Here is a 15941-nt window from a genome sequence, read left to right on the forward strand (position 1 = left end):
ACTCCTGGTACCATTGTAATGAAAGAAATTTGGGTTATTTTAATATCAACACTATTAGCTACAGCACTCACGACTTCATGGAGGTATCCATTTTGAATCTACTCCAAGCTGCAACAACTCGTCTGTGACCCTCCCTAGTGGTCAGGATTATAACTGGCACTCTATCATTACAGTAGACTGCCCATATTTCTACCCCAATGTCATAACTTGATGAAGGGCTTAAGCCTGAAATCTTGGTTATATTATCTTCACCTTTCCTTTATAAAGTACACTCTTTTACCTGCTGAGTTTCTCCAGCATTGTGTTTTTATTTCTTCCCCAATCATCCCCCTTGCCTCCCATGGCAGCCTTAGGTACCTATCAACCTTAAGCCTCCTTAGATATCTAATATTTCCCAATTATGATGGCAATTTGCCATCGAATTCCACTGTTCCCCTCCTTGAACTCTCCATCTACAATATTCTTGTCAATACAACTGAAATGATTGCGACCTCACATATAACCCCTGAGTGCACATGCAGATCACCCCTTCATTCCTTAATGTGTCCTACTTTTTCCCTGGTTACCCCCTAGCCCTCAATATATAGTATAAAATGCTTTGGGATGTCCCTCACTCATTCTTATGTCTAGCATTTCACAGCCCTGCTACTCCCTGCGGTTGGGAGCCAACACAGGATATCCTGGAGCTATAGAGAGAGGAGGGAAACCTCCCTCCAGCATCACCTTTCAGGTGAAGGGAATGTGGTCCAGGCAATGCCTATCCTTTGTGTGAAAGGTTGGAACAGGGTACAATACACAACATGCTCTGCTCACACTAACCATCTGAGGCTCTAATATTTACGAAACAATATTTACTTATTTACTTCTATTTATGAATACGTCCTTCATATATTATTGCTTGTCTACCTATGTGTCATGTCTGGTTGTGTGTCTGCATGTTTTTGCACTGAGGACCAGAGAATGCTGTTTCGCTGGATTGTACTTGTACAATCAGATGACAATAAACTTGATTGCTCTTCCTCTCCTGACACTGTCATATCCCTCTGGTACAGTCCATTTCCAAGTCCTAACCTGGGGCTGGTTTCTCGGCCATCATCTAGCTGTTACTACCCTGCTATGCCCAATGTGGCTATTGTATTTCCAGCACGTACTTCCTAGCTGTAAAGTAAGACTAGAATGTGCTTCATATGTGTGACTCTTGTTTTGTTTTCTCTCAATTAAAGCAGCGCTGTAAACGCACGTTGCAGCATCTTGTACTAATTAAGGTCCAGCTTTAAATGAGAGTAAGTGGGGCTCAGGTTGTGATGGTTCTAGTTTGAATTTATTGACACATGTAGTAAGGTACTGTGAGAACATTCACTTAGTCAATCCAAACAAGGTACAGCCATAAAATCACAGTATAGATGACAGAGTTAGAGAGAAATCAATTGGGTCAGAGCAAAGGAAATGTTATTTTACTAATTTGAGGGTTTTTTTTATAAAAAGGTAGAAGATTATTCCAGCCACTTGATATTTTTGTCCATGGTCTCGTCTACTGCCAGGCTGAGACCATCCTCAAATTGTTGGAACAATACCTCCCTTTCCATCTCCAACCAGATGGCATTAACATCGACTCCCCCCCCCACCCCCACCATCTTCTTCCCCATCTCCTTGCCTTAGCTCTGTCCTTCATTCTCTTCGTTTTTCTCTCTGTCTTCTTTCACAGAGTCAAGATTAATCACCTTTCCTCTTTTTGTATTCAATTAGCACCTTTTGTCTGTTGGTCTGGACTCCTCACCCTCCCATTTCCCCCTCCCTTTCTTTCCCCAACCTTTCATTCAGGCACCTGTCTTTATTCACTCATACCTTGAGGAAGGGCTCAAAACATTGGTAATATTATCTTTACTTCTTATGGACGCAGCATTTCTGTGTTTTGACTTTTAAACCCTAGCCACACAGTTGTTCAGGAGTCTGATAAAGATGGGAAATAAACTGACCTTGAAACTGGTCATATGTGACCTCGTACTCGTAAATCTTCCCAACAACAGGAGAGAGTCACCAGGATGGGCCACTTTTTTCAAGGCAGCAAGTAGATGGGGTTGATGGGAAAGTAAAGGCAGGCAAACTGATAAAGGAGTAGAAATGGGTCAGAAGTTCACCTTGAAGTCAAGCAGAACTCCATATCGCCTGTGAAAGATTTTTGAATGGATAAGCACAATGGGCCCATTGTAAATACAACACATTTCAGGTGCATTACATTTCTGGTACATACCTTACAATCTCTCCACCTAGCCAATGAATGGACTCTCAACCAGATTGATGGATTAGTTTATATAAACACAGGGCAAACAGTCATTGCTGAATTCTTTCCTTTATGAACATCTGTGAGTATTGGGGATAGCAAAGCATACACCAGAAAGGAAAAATATATTGAGCTTTTGAATTGTGCCCCCGCCATGTTCTCTTTATAATGTAACAGCTGTGTTTTGTATAACAGAAATTATTTCTGAAAGAGGATAATAAGGCTCTCTAGGTAGTTCCTCCCTCCCACCACACTCTGCAAATATTTGACAATAAATCCCTGGTATTAGTCATCTACTTGGACCAGCCCCTGGCCTGAAATTGAACTTGGGACTCCAGAGAGATGTTTTGCACTTGGTTTAGGTACCTGCGGGCATCTCATTATATTTAAGGCAGTTCTTTAAGTTGTTATTTCATACTAGAAGCATCATTACACAAAGCTATTGATTTTTTGGTCACCTTGTATAATTATTTTCATCTTCGTTAGCAACAGTTGAGGTCTCTGAAGACCAGAGGATAGGTAATGTGCTTGCTTTAAGAAGAATAACATAGATAAGGTAACCAAGTAACCATGGGTCAGTTTTCCTTGGTCTGTGCTAAGGAAATTAATAGAGAAAATTTGAAAGGATACAGTGTATGTACATTTGAAAAGGCAGGAGCTGCTTGGGGATAGTCAGCATGGCTTTGTACAGGGGAATTCCTACCTGACTAATTTGATGAGATGGCCAAGAAGATTGATGGTTTAGGTGATGGATATTGTTGAGATATTGTGGTACATGTTGAAGGGATCAGGCCCAAACCATTGTTTGCTTTTTACTTTGTATGGATGCTTGCATGATCTGCTGAGTTTCTCCAGTAATATTTTCATGTATTTCACCAGACCCCAGCACGTGAGGCAGCATGGTTCGTGTAGCAGTTAGTACAATACTGTTACAGCGCCAGAATCCAACAAATTCAAATCCTGTGCTGTCTGTAAGGAGGATGTATGTTCTCCCCGAGTCTGTGAGGGTTTCCTCCCACCATTCAAAACATACAGGGGTTGTAGGCCAATTGGGTGTAATTGAGCAGCACGGGCTCATGAGCCGAAAGGGCCTGTTACTGTGTTGAATGTCCAAATTAAATGTCTAAATCTGCAGATTTTAATGTTTAACTAAATATTGTCTACATGGGCTTTAGTAAGATACATGACAAGATACCACATTATAGGCTGGCCCATGGAACCTTATGTGAGTTCATTAACTAGATGCAAAGTTGTTGTAGTGAGAGAAGACAAAAGGAACACTTATCTGATTGGAAATCTGTGACCAGTGGTGTCAATTAGGGATTGGTGCTTGTGATGTATATTAATGACTTGAATGTGAAGGTAGGAGGTATGATTCGTAAATTAGTGGGCGACAAGAAAGTAGTGGTGTTGTATCTATTCAGCAGAATTATCATGATGTAGATGGAGCTTCTAACCTAACGAATATTTATTTTGCAGTAAGCACAGAGTCACCACTCCTTTCTTGATCCAGATCACTTTGTTTCTTCAGGCTTTGCAATAAGAAAACAGGAAACAACTAATGGTCACTGACCTCTGGTTCTGTGAACTGTCCAGCAGCAGATGATGAGACCCTTTTTCCACTGACTAATTGCACAGCTGAACTGAAATGGGGAGCTCCCTGCCACTGCAAGGAAGGCCTGCCACTGCAAGGAAGGCCTGCCACTGCAAGGAAGGCCTGCCACTGCAAGGAAGGCCTGCCACTGCAAGGAAGGCCTGCCACTGCAAGGAAGGCCTGCCACTGCAAGGAAGGCCTGCCACTGCAAGGAAGGCCTGCCACTGCAAGGAAGGCCTGCCACTGCAAGGAAGGCCTGCCACTGCAAGGAAGGCCTGCCACTGCAAGGAAGGCCTGCCACTGCAAGGAAGGCCTGCCACTGCAAGGAAGGCCTGCCACTGCAAGGAAGGCCTGCCACTGCAAGGAAGGCCTGCCACTGCAAGGAAGGCCTGCCACTGCAAGGAAGGCCTGCCACTGCAAGGAAGGCCTGCCACTGCAAGGAAGGCCTGCCACTGCAAGGAAGGCCTGCCACTGCAAGGAAGGCCTGCCACTGCAAGGAAGGCCTGCCACTGCAAGGAAGGCCTGCCACTGCAAGGAAGGCCTGCCACTGCAAGGAAGGCCTGCCACTGCAAGGAAGGCCTGCCACTGCAAGGAAGGCCTGCCACTGCAAGGAAGGCCTGCCACTGCAAGGAAGGCCTGCCACTGCAAGGAAGGCCTGCCACTGCAAGGAAGGCCTGCCACTGCAAGGAAGGCCTGCCACTGCAAGGAAGGCCTGCCACTGCAAGGAAGGCCTGCCACTGCAAGGAAGGCCTGCCACTGCAAGGAAGGCCTGCCACTGCAAGGAAGGCCTGCCACTGCCAACACACAGGATCACCGTGATCCCATTCAATGTCACACATAACTGTCATTAGTACCAGTTAATTTACCCAAGACTATCATCTATGTAATCACTAAAATAGGCGGATGATTAGATTTTAATTGAATGACTCATTAATATCAGAAATTGTTTGCAGCTCACTTTTGTAATTATTAACTGTATCTGATCCCTTATGAAATCACATGCAGAACAAAGCACAAAATGAAGAAAAGATTCTACTTGACAAGTATTTCTGTATCATTTAAATTACAATCAGTGATACTGATCTTTTTCCACATGATCACCTTGAACTAAATATGTTTTTCTTACTTGCATGTGTTCATTTTTCCTGTACATTAGTTTATTTTCCAATCTAAAAGCCCCACTGTCTACCAGAGCTTAATCACACATTGTTCCAGTTTAAAATATTGCCATTTTTCTTTACATTCATAAACTTTGGTTTTCATTAAAATATCAGGTAGGATTGTTGCTTACAATAAACTTTCCAATTTACAATAGGTCCTCATATTCTTCACTGTATCTGTTTTATTTCAGCATTACAAAGGACATGTTTTATGTGTGAACCAGTTCAGTCAACTGAATTATATGGAATGACCTACTTGGATTCCCCAGTTAAAAGCAAGAACATTTCTTGATCTAACTGATCCAGTATGAAAATATTGTAACAGTGCACACTAACTTAATAAATTCTATATTTACAGACTAGTTCATTATTCTCACATTTCAGTGCACACAGTCTACACAGGGCACTATTTTAATTTGTATTTGAACAGAACACAGGGGATGTAACACCAGGGTAAAATTTCACATAGCTGCTAAGTTTTTTCATTATCTCGTAGAGATATAAATCTTGCCTAATTTCAGCTTGACAATCCAAAATACACCTGTAAATGAATACCCATAGTCTCAAATCACAAACATTTCCCAACAATAATTTAACCTGTGATTCACTTTGCTCCTTCCAGTCTTTAGCTCAATTCACCAAGTGGACAAAACTCTCAACGACCCCTGCAATCACCTTGGTGATGTGAAAAAAGAAAGACATTTGTGGAGGGGAAGAGGAGGTAATTAACTAGATTTGATTTGTCCTGTTTTTTTGTTAACAGGGCACACCTGAGCAATTTTCCACCTTGCCAAATCAATGTAACTAATGGAACAGCTTGGTTGGAGCACAGTTTGTTCTGCAGAGCGTCTTCAGCATGAGAGCCAGGATGCAATCTTGTCTCGTGCTATTGACCCACGAGTGCATCACCAGATCCAGCTCCAACAGTGTCATCAAGTTTGCAGATGACACAACAGTAGTTGGCCTCATCAGCAACAATGATGAGTTGCACGACAGAGAAAAGGTGGAAAATCTCATGAAATGGTGCAAGAGTAACAACCTGACTTTCAACATGGACAAGATGAAAGAGGTGATCGTGGACTTCAGGACGACCAGGAACAACCACCCTCCACTAGACTTCAACAATTCAGTAGTGGAGAGCACCAAGTTTCTTATACTTCTCTTAACTAGTGATCCATTGTGGACACACAATGTCAGGAAGGCACAACAGTGACTGCACTTCCTGAGAAGACTGAAGAGGGCAAGGCTACTGACCACCATTTTGTCAACCTTCTACAGGAGCTCTATCGAGAATGTTCTGGCTGTCTGCATCACAACGTGGTATGGTTGCTGCGTAGAAATGGATTGAGGTCAATACACAAGGCCATAAGAGTGGCAGAGATGATCACTGGAGTCACTCTCTCCTCCATCAATGTGATCTACTGGGATCATTATCTAAAGAGGGTATGCAAAATCACTAAGGACCCCTTCCACCCTGCATAAAATATCTTTCAGTTGCTCCAATTAGGAAAGAGATACAGGAGTATCAGAGCCAGCACCACCAGGCATCTTCTCACGGGCAGTGACAATGCTGAACGACCAAAGTTACTCCTTCCACTAACCACCCGAGACTCTCATATCTATGTAACAATATTTATGTATTTGTATAGATAAAGTACTTGTCCTGCATATGTATTGTTTGTATGTGTTATGTCTGGTTGTGTATCTGCATGCTTTGCACCAAGGATTGGAGAACGCTGTTTTGTCAGGATGTACTTATGCAATCAACTTGCAATAAACTTATCATTGGTGCTTGTGATGCCTTCTATAAAGAGCCAAAAGGCAATCCTGGCTGAATGTAGTTTGAATGGATCAGACCCTTCTCCTCACATGAAGGTCATTACCACTGTTGAGAATGGACATGTTTTCAGGATCTCTTCCTTTCATTACCTCTTTATGACCAGATATCTAAGACTTCAGAGCTTAGATCTGATCCATTGGCTGTGAGATTGCTTTGTTATCATTTGCAGGTTGCTTTTGCTGTTTTACCATAGTTGTTCTCTATTCCAGGTTCAATGGGCCGGTATCACAGTACCTTGAGGTACGGCCTCTTGGTGCATAAATTCTCATTGAACCTGGGTTCATCTTCACAGTAGAGTAAGGGGTTTGTCATGAGTTACAATCCTGCACATTACTGCTGCTTTTCATGGTCCATAGGGCTTTGCAGACACTCAATTCTCAACTGCCAGGTCTGCTTTAAGACTATCCTATTGAGCATGAATGCACACTCGAGGCTGTCCTTGGTGTGAAGACACCAGAACATATTTCAATCATTTTTATTGACTATCACATCACATATTACCTTCATAAGTTTCCAAAACAAAAGCATAAAAGAGAAATATTTGCATTTATATTACCTTTCATTACCTTGAAATGGCCCAAAGCACTTTACAACTAAGGAAGTAGTCATAATGTGAGAAATGAGACAGCTAACGTGTACACAGCAAACAGAGTTGGACAACAACCAGATCATCTGTTTTCATGCTGCAGTTGAAGAATAAGTAAGGACCAGACTCCAGGGAAAAACAGGACCTTTTACATTTACCAGTCAGAGCCTCAGATAAACCTGGTATCTGAAAGGTGGCACTTCTGAGGATCACTGGAGTCTGCCTCCCCTCCCAAATCAATGTGATTGACCAAGATTGTTCTTTGAAGAGGGCATGCAAAATCATTGAAACCGCCTTCTGACCTGTACACAGTATCTTCCAGCTGCTCCCAGCGGGGAAGAGATACAGGAGTATCAGCCAGCACCACCAGGCTGAGGAACAGCTTCTTCCCATGGGCAGTGAGAATGCTGAACAACCCGACCAAAGGAACTGCTCCCACTAACTATCCGAGACTCCCATATTCATGAAACAATATTTATTTATGTGCATATATGAACACTTGTCCTGCATATGGGTGGCACTGTTGGCTTAGTGGTTAGCACAATGCCATTGTAGCACCAGCGATCGGGACTAGGGTTAAAATCCCACGCTGACTATAGGGAGTTGGTATGTTCTCCCTGTGTCTGTATGGGTTTTCCCCAGGAGCTCGTTTCCTCCCACCACTCGAAATGTATTGGGGTATAAGTTAATTTGGTGTAAATTGAATGGCATGGACTCGTGATCTGAAATGGCCTGTTACATATGTATGTATGTATATGTATTGCTTGTCTGTATGTGTGCTATGAATGGTTGCATGTTTGGTACCGAGAACCAAATAATGCAGGGTCCTTGTTGAGTTGTACTTGTACAATCAGATGACAATAAAATTAACTTTGTGAATTTGCTGAGTTTTCTTTCTCAACCTTTGTTGTTTGCAATATCCATTTTTCCATTTTGGTTGAACAGGCAAGTCCCTTGAATCCACTGAAAGACCAGGTTTCTCACAGTAAACAGGATCCACATGCTCAAGCCTATATTTTCTGTTCAGTTTCACTGCATAGACTCAGATATTGGGCAAAAAATTAGGAAATATTACCCTGGAAAGAGAAATGAACCTCACTCCCTTGTCTGCATCAGTGGCACTGTGGAGGAGATAGAAGGCATAAAATAACTCCATGGTCCAAACATATTGACAAAACAGCCCGAAAGTGCACCAATACCTCCACTTCCTCTGAAGCCTGGTGAAATTCAACACGTCCCTCAACAACTTATAAAGATGCTACACTGATTGTAGTCTGTCTGGATGCATCAACATATGTTGCAGGAACTACTCTGCTCAAGGCCACAAAAAACTACAAAGAGAGAAGTACGCAGGTCGTATGTATTTACAGTCAAACTCCAATATATGGAAATTGCGATGGTCCACAATCTGCCCATCTTGTCACGCTCTCTTTTCATTCACGAGCACTGGAGTTTCCCTGGTCTCCATTCAATAAGACCCAGTTTCCCAGGATCCCTTATCATGCTCTTCAATAGCTACAAAAAAATGAACAGAAATAATCCAGAAGATCTGTCAGTCTGGCTCCACCAAGGTCTGGAATGTTCCACAAGTATTGGAGCTTGACTCTATCTGGAATTGTACAACATCAATACATTCAATTAATGAGGTGCCTTTGAAGAGTAGCCTTTTAACTTTGGAAACTGACACTTGAATAGTTTAATAGATGACAGAGTTGACGGTCTTTGCACATGAAATCAGTGCACAAATAGATGGAAGGAAATCTGATTGATGCTGCTGCTTTTGAGGCCGATGTTGGCCGGGATGTTGGGAGAATCTTCTCTGCCAATTGCTCACTGTTCAGGGTGAATTAAAGGGATAGATAGAGGAAATGTACAAGTTTTCATCAATTCACATGGAATTTATTAAAATTATAGAGGAGGAGTCACGCGATGGAGTAGTGGCCGGACGGTGAACTCCAGCCCTCTCCAGAAAAGTCGGGAAAAACAAGAGAAAACACAAAGGCACAGAAATAAAAGTTACAGAAAAGTGAGTATAAAGGTGGAAAGAAGATGGCGACAAAAAAAGAAAAATCGAAAGCAACGGTAAGAAGAGAGGAAGAGAAGACAAAGGAGGAAAAAGGTGAAGGCCTTACCTGTCCGAAGAGGCCCGCTGCGGAGAGAGAAACCCGCTACCTCAGGTCGGTAAATAATGGACTACAAAAATGGCTCGCAGAGCCGAACAAAAGTGCGCAAACGCGCATGCGCGAAGTTTCGCGCATGCGCGATGCGAATGAAAAAAAACACACCGACGGGAGGGGGGACCAGCTGGGGAGTCGATCTCCACAGCCGGCAACGACAGCTGCAGAACACCTGCAGCAAGAAGAGACCACAGAAGACAATAGAAACAAGATAGAAGAGGAGGAAAGGGCAACAAAGAAACAACAGATGGTCAACTCAGAGGAAGAAGAAGAGGAAGAGTATGGTGAAATAGAAGAAGAAAAGAGAGGCAAGGTAAAGGATATACTTGCTCTTATTAGAGGATACATGGAATCATTTAAAGAATGGCAAACACAGGAATTTAAGGATTTAAGAAAAAGAATAAACAACACAGAGGAGAAAATAATTAAAATGGAGATGACCTTAACAGAAATGGGAAAAAAAATGGACAAGATGGAAGAGCGGGCAGTAGCAGCAGAAATGGAGGTAGAAGACTTAAAAAAGAAATTGGAGAAATCTAATAAAAAAACTAAAGAGACACAAGAACTACTAGCTCAAAAAATAGATACAATGGAAAACCATAACAGAAGAAATAACATAAAGATAGTGGGCCTTAAGGAAGATGAAGAAGGCAAGAATATGAGGGAGTTTATAAAAGAGTGGATCCCTAAGACCCTAGGATGTCCAGAACTACAGCATGAAATGGAAATAGAAAGGGCACATAGAGTATTGGCCTCTAAACCACAACCACAACAAAAACCAAGATCTATTGTAGTAAAATTCCTAAGATATACTACAAGAGAAAAGGTACTGGAGAAGACAATGGAAAAAGTAAGAGAGGGCAACAAACCACTGGAGTATAAAGGGCAAAAAATCTTCATTTATCCAGATATAAGTTTTGAACTCCTAAAGAAGAGAAAAGAGTTCAATACAGCAAAGGCGATTTTATGGAAGAAAGGGTATAAATTTATACTAAAGCATCCAGCGGTATTGAAAATATTTATTCCAGGACAGCAAAACAGACTATTCTCGGATCCAGAAGAAGCACGAAAATTTGCAGAACAATTACAAAATAGACTGAGGGAGGAAGACGGGTAATGAGAGTTAAAATGATCACGACTGATATGTATGTGGGTAAAGACAAAAATAGACTGAGGGAAGAAGACGGGTAATGAGAGTAAAAATGATCACGATTGATATGTATGCAGGTAAAGAGGTATAAGAGTGAATAGAGACAATGAGCATACATGAATGTATCTGTACTTAGAGGAAAATATAGATAGTATAGACAAGAATTAATAAGGGAAGGTAATGGAATAGAGAGAATAAGGAGGGAATTAAAAGAGGGACCTTTGTGACATATGAAAAGTGAAATCTTTTCTGGGGGAGGCGGGGTGGGGGGAAATAGCGGTCACTGCACAATCAGTTGACGCTTGCGAGTGGATTCGCAAATCCAAATGGAGAGGGGAGATGTGGTTGTCCGACAAGGGATAAAGGACAACTCAGGAGGTGAAGGGGAGATTGGGGATAAATAAGATAGAAATAGGAGAATAAGGAAAATGTTAGATGTTGTAGGAATGTTGTCTTATGAAGAGTTGAAAATAAGAAAACAGAAATGGAAAAGGAGGAAAGGTAATGATGGAAAAACGGAAAGAGAAGATAAACAAAATATAAAAGGGCTACGCTGAACTATATGTCTTTAAATATTAATGGAATACATAACCAAATTAAAAGGAAGAAACTACCAAATTTAAATGAATAAATGTATTCCATTAGAAAAAAAAAAATAACATATTGGTTAAGAAATAATATTGAAATATTCGAACAAGTATAGGAGCCTTACATTAAATACAATAGCGAAAACCTACCGGGGACAAACATTACCTAAGTTGATAGAAGGAGAAGGAAAGAAAAGAATGGACTCAGTAGAATTTCTGGTGTAATTTTGTTGAATGACAACATTGTCTGACTGGATTAATGCAACCTAGATTGTATACCTAAAATGGATGAGAGGGGGGGGTTGGGGGGTGGTTTGGGAGGAAAGGGGGGGGGGGGAGAAAAAGTCACTGTATATGTGTGAAAAGAAATAGTGTATATCATGGCTAATGTGATTTATGGTGTGAAAAATAAAAAAATTAAAAAAAAAAAAAAAAAAAAAAGAATTTATTAAAATTATTGTCAATTTCCAGTTGGATCTGTGGGCCTGATGGATTTTTACACTAATCCAATCGATTAATATTCTCTCATTACTGATATTAACTTTCAACACCAAATTATTTAATCAACTAAATTTAAAATCTCTGTTGTTGATTTTAATGTGTGTTACTAGATCAGCAATCTAGGGCTTGGCATTGTTGTAAAAACACAAAGCTGTAGAAATTCAGCAGGTCAAACAATGTATTTCATCTTTCTTTTCTTTGGCTTGGCTTCGCGGACGAAGATTTATGGAGGGGGTAAAAGTCCACGTCAGCTGCAGGCTCGTTTGTGGCTGACAAGTCCGATGCGGGACAGGCAGACACGGTTGCAGCGGCTGCAGGGGAAAATTGGTTGGTTGGGGTTGGGTGTTGGGTTTTTCCTCCTTTGCCTTTTGTCAGTGAGGTGGGCTCTGCGGTCTTCTTCAAAGGAGGTTGCTGCCCGCCAAACTGTGAGGCACCAAGATGCATGGTTTGAGGCGTTATCAGCCCACTGGCGGTGGTCAATGTGGCAGGCACCAAGAGATTTCTTTAGGCAGTCCTTGTACCTTTTCTTTGGTGCACCTCTGTCACGGTGGCCAGTGGAGAGCTCGCCATATAACACGATCTTGGGAAGGCGATGGTCCTCCATTCTGGAGACGTGACCCATCCAGCGCAGCTGGATCTTCAGCAGCGTGGACTCGATGCTGTCGACCTCTGCCATCTCGAGTACTTCGACGTTAGGGATGAAAGCGCTCCAATGGATGTTGAGGATGGAGCGGAGACAATGCTGGTGGAAGCGTTCTAGGAGCCGTAGGTGATGCCGGTAGAGGACCCATGATTCAGAGCCGAACAGGAGTGTGGGTATGACAACGGCTCTGTATACGCTTATCTTTGTGAGGTTTTTCAGTTGGTTGTTTTTCCAGACTCTTTTGTGTAGTCTTCCAAAGGCGCTATTTGCCTTGGCGAGTCTGTTGTCTATCTCATTGTCGATCCTTGCATCTGATGAAATGGTGCAGCCGAGATAGGTAAACTGGTTGACCGTTTTGAGTTTTGTGTGCCCGATGGAGATGTGGGGGGGCTGGTAGTCATGGTGGGGAGCTGGCTGACGGAGGACCTCAGTTTTCTTCAGGCTGACTTCCAGGCCAAACATTTTGGCAGTTTCCACAAAGCAGGACGTCAAGCGCTGAAGAGCTGGCTCTGAATGGGCAACTAAAGCGGCATCGTCTACAAAGAGTAGTTCACGGACAAGTTTCTCTTGTGTCTTGGTGTGAGCTTGCAGGCGCCTCAGATTGAAGAGACTGCCATCCGTGCGGTACCGGATGTAAACAGCATCTTCATTGTTGGGGTCTTTCATGGCTTGGTTCAGCATCATGCTGAAGAAGATTGAAAAGAGGGTTGGTGCGAGAACACAGCCTTGAAGAGCTGGCTCTGAATGGACAACTAAAGCGGCATCGTCTGCAAAGAGTAGTTCACGGACAAGTTTCTCTTGTGTCTTGGTGTGAGCTTGCAGGCGCCCCAGATTGAAGAGACTGCCATCCGTGCGGTACCGGATGTAAACAGCGTCTTCATTGTTGGGGTCTTTCATGGCTTGGTTCAGCATCATGCTGAAGAAGATTGAAAAGAGGGTTGGTGCGAGAACACAGCCTTGCTTCACGCCATTGTTACATAACCAACATTTCCGGCTTGAGGCCTTCATCAAGGTATAGCAAAATGAAGACAGGCACCTGAACAAAATGGTGGGGGAAGAGGCAGGAGAGGAGCACAGTCCCACAGGCAGGAGAAAAGAACCTTGAAGAACTGATGGGTGGGGGGGAGTCACGTGATGGAGTAGTGGCCGGACGGTGAACTCCAGCCCTCTCCAGAAAAGTCGGGAAAAACAAAGGAAAACACAAAGACACAGAAATAAAAGTTACAGAAAAGTGAGTATAAAGGTGGAAAGAAGATGGCGACAAAAAAAGAAAAATCGAAAGCAACGGTAAGAAGAGAGGAAGAGAAGACAAAGGAGGAAAAATGTGAAGGCCTTACCTGTCCGAAGAGGCCCGCTGCGGAGAGAGAAACCCGCTCCCTCAGGTCGGTAAATAATGGACTACAAAAATGGCTCACTGAGCCGAGTAAAAGTGCGCAACCGCGCATGCGCGATGCGAATGAAAAAAAACACACCGACGGGAGGGGGGACCAGCTGGGGAGTCGATCTCCACAGCCGGCAACGACAGCTGCAGAACACCTGCAGCAAGAAGAGACCACAGAAGACAATAGAAACAAGAAAGAAGAGGAGGAAAGGGCACCAAAGAAACAACAGATGGCCAACCCAGAGGAAGAAGAAGAGGAAGAGGAAGAGTACAGTGAAATAGAAGAAGAAAAGAAAGGCAAGATAAAGGATATACTTTCTCTTATTAAAGGATACATGGAGTCATTTAAAGAATGGCAAACACAGGAATTTAAGGATTTAAGAAAAAGAATAAACAACACAGAAGAGAAAATAAATAAAATAGAGATGACCTTAACAGAAATGGGAAAGAAAATGGACAAGATGGAAGAGCGGGCAGTAGCAGCAGAAATGGAGGTAGAAGACTTAAAAAAGAAATTGGAGAAATCTAATAAAAAAACTAAAGAGACACAAGAACTACTAGCTCAAAAAATAGATACAATGGAAAACCATAACAGAAGAAATAACATAAAGATAGTGGGCCTTAAGGAAGATGAAGAAGGCAAGAATATGAGGGAGTTTATAAAAGAGTGGATCCCTAAGACCCTAGGATGTCCAGAACTACAGCAAGAAATGGAAATAGAAAGGGCACATAGAGTATTGGCCTCTAAACCACAACCACAACAAAAACCAAGATCTATTGTAGTAAAATTCCTAAGATATACTACAAGAGAAAAGGTACTGGAGAAGACAATGGAAAAAGTAAGAGAGGGCAACAAACCACTGGAGTATAAAGGGCAAAAAATCTTCATTTATCCAGATATAAGTTTTGAACTCCTAAAGAAGAGAAAAGAGTTCAATACAGGAAAGGCGATTTTATGGAAGAAAGGGTATAAATTTATACTAAAGCATCCAGCGGTATTGAAAATATTCATTCCAGGACAACAAAACAGACTATTCTCGGATCCAGAAGAAGCACGAAAATTTGCAGAAAAATTACAAAAATAGACTGAGGGAGGAAGACGGGTAATGAGAGTAAAAATGATCACGATTGATATGTATGCGGGTAAAGAGGTATAAGAGTGAATAGAGACAATGTGCATACGTGAATGTATCTGTACTTAGAGGAAAATATAGATAGTATAGACAAGAATTAATAAGGGAAGGTAATGGAATAGAGAGAATAAGGAGGGAATTAAAAGAGTGACCTTTGTGACATATAAAAAGTGAAATCTTTTCTGGGGGGGGCGGGGTGGGGGGAAATAGCGGTCACTGCAAAATCAGTTGACGCTTGCGAGTGGATTCGCAAATCCAAATGGAGAGGGGAGATGTGGTTGTCCGACAAGGGATAAAGGACAACTCAGGAGGGGAAGGGGAGATTAGGGATAAATAAGATAGAAATAGGAGAATAAGGAAAATGTTGGATGTTGTAGGAATGTTGTCTTATAAAGAGTTGAAAATAAGAAAACAGAAATGGAAAAGGAGGAAAGGTAATGATGGAAAAACGGAAAGAGAAGACAAACAAAATATAAAAGGGCTACGCTGAACTATATGACTTTAAATATTAATGGAATACATAACCAAATTAAAAGGAAGAAACTACTAAATTTAAATGAATAAATGTATTCCATTAGAAAAAATAACATATAGGTTAAGAAATAATATTGAAATATTCGAACAAGTATAGGAGCCTTACATTAAATACAATAGCGAAAACCTACCGGGGACAAACATTACCTAAGTTGATGGAAGGAGAAGGAAAGAAAAGAATGGACTCAGTAGAATTTCTAGTGTATTTTTGTTGAATGACAACATTGTCTGACTGGCTTAATGCAACCTAGATTGTATACCTAAAATGGATGAGGTGGGGGGGTGGGGGAGTGGCTTGGGAGGAAGGGGGGGGGGGGAGAAAAAGTCACTGTATATGTGTGAAAAAGAAATAGTGTATATCATGGCTAATGTGA

The sequence above is a fragment of the Narcine bancroftii genome, chromosome 1 (genome assembly GCF_036971445.1).
Source record: "Narcine bancroftii isolate sNarBan1 chromosome 1, sNarBan1.hap1, whole genome shotgun sequence".
In the NCBI taxonomy this organism is placed as follows: domain Eukaryota; kingdom Metazoa; phylum Chordata; class Chondrichthyes; order Torpediniformes; family Narcinidae; genus Narcine; species Narcine bancroftii.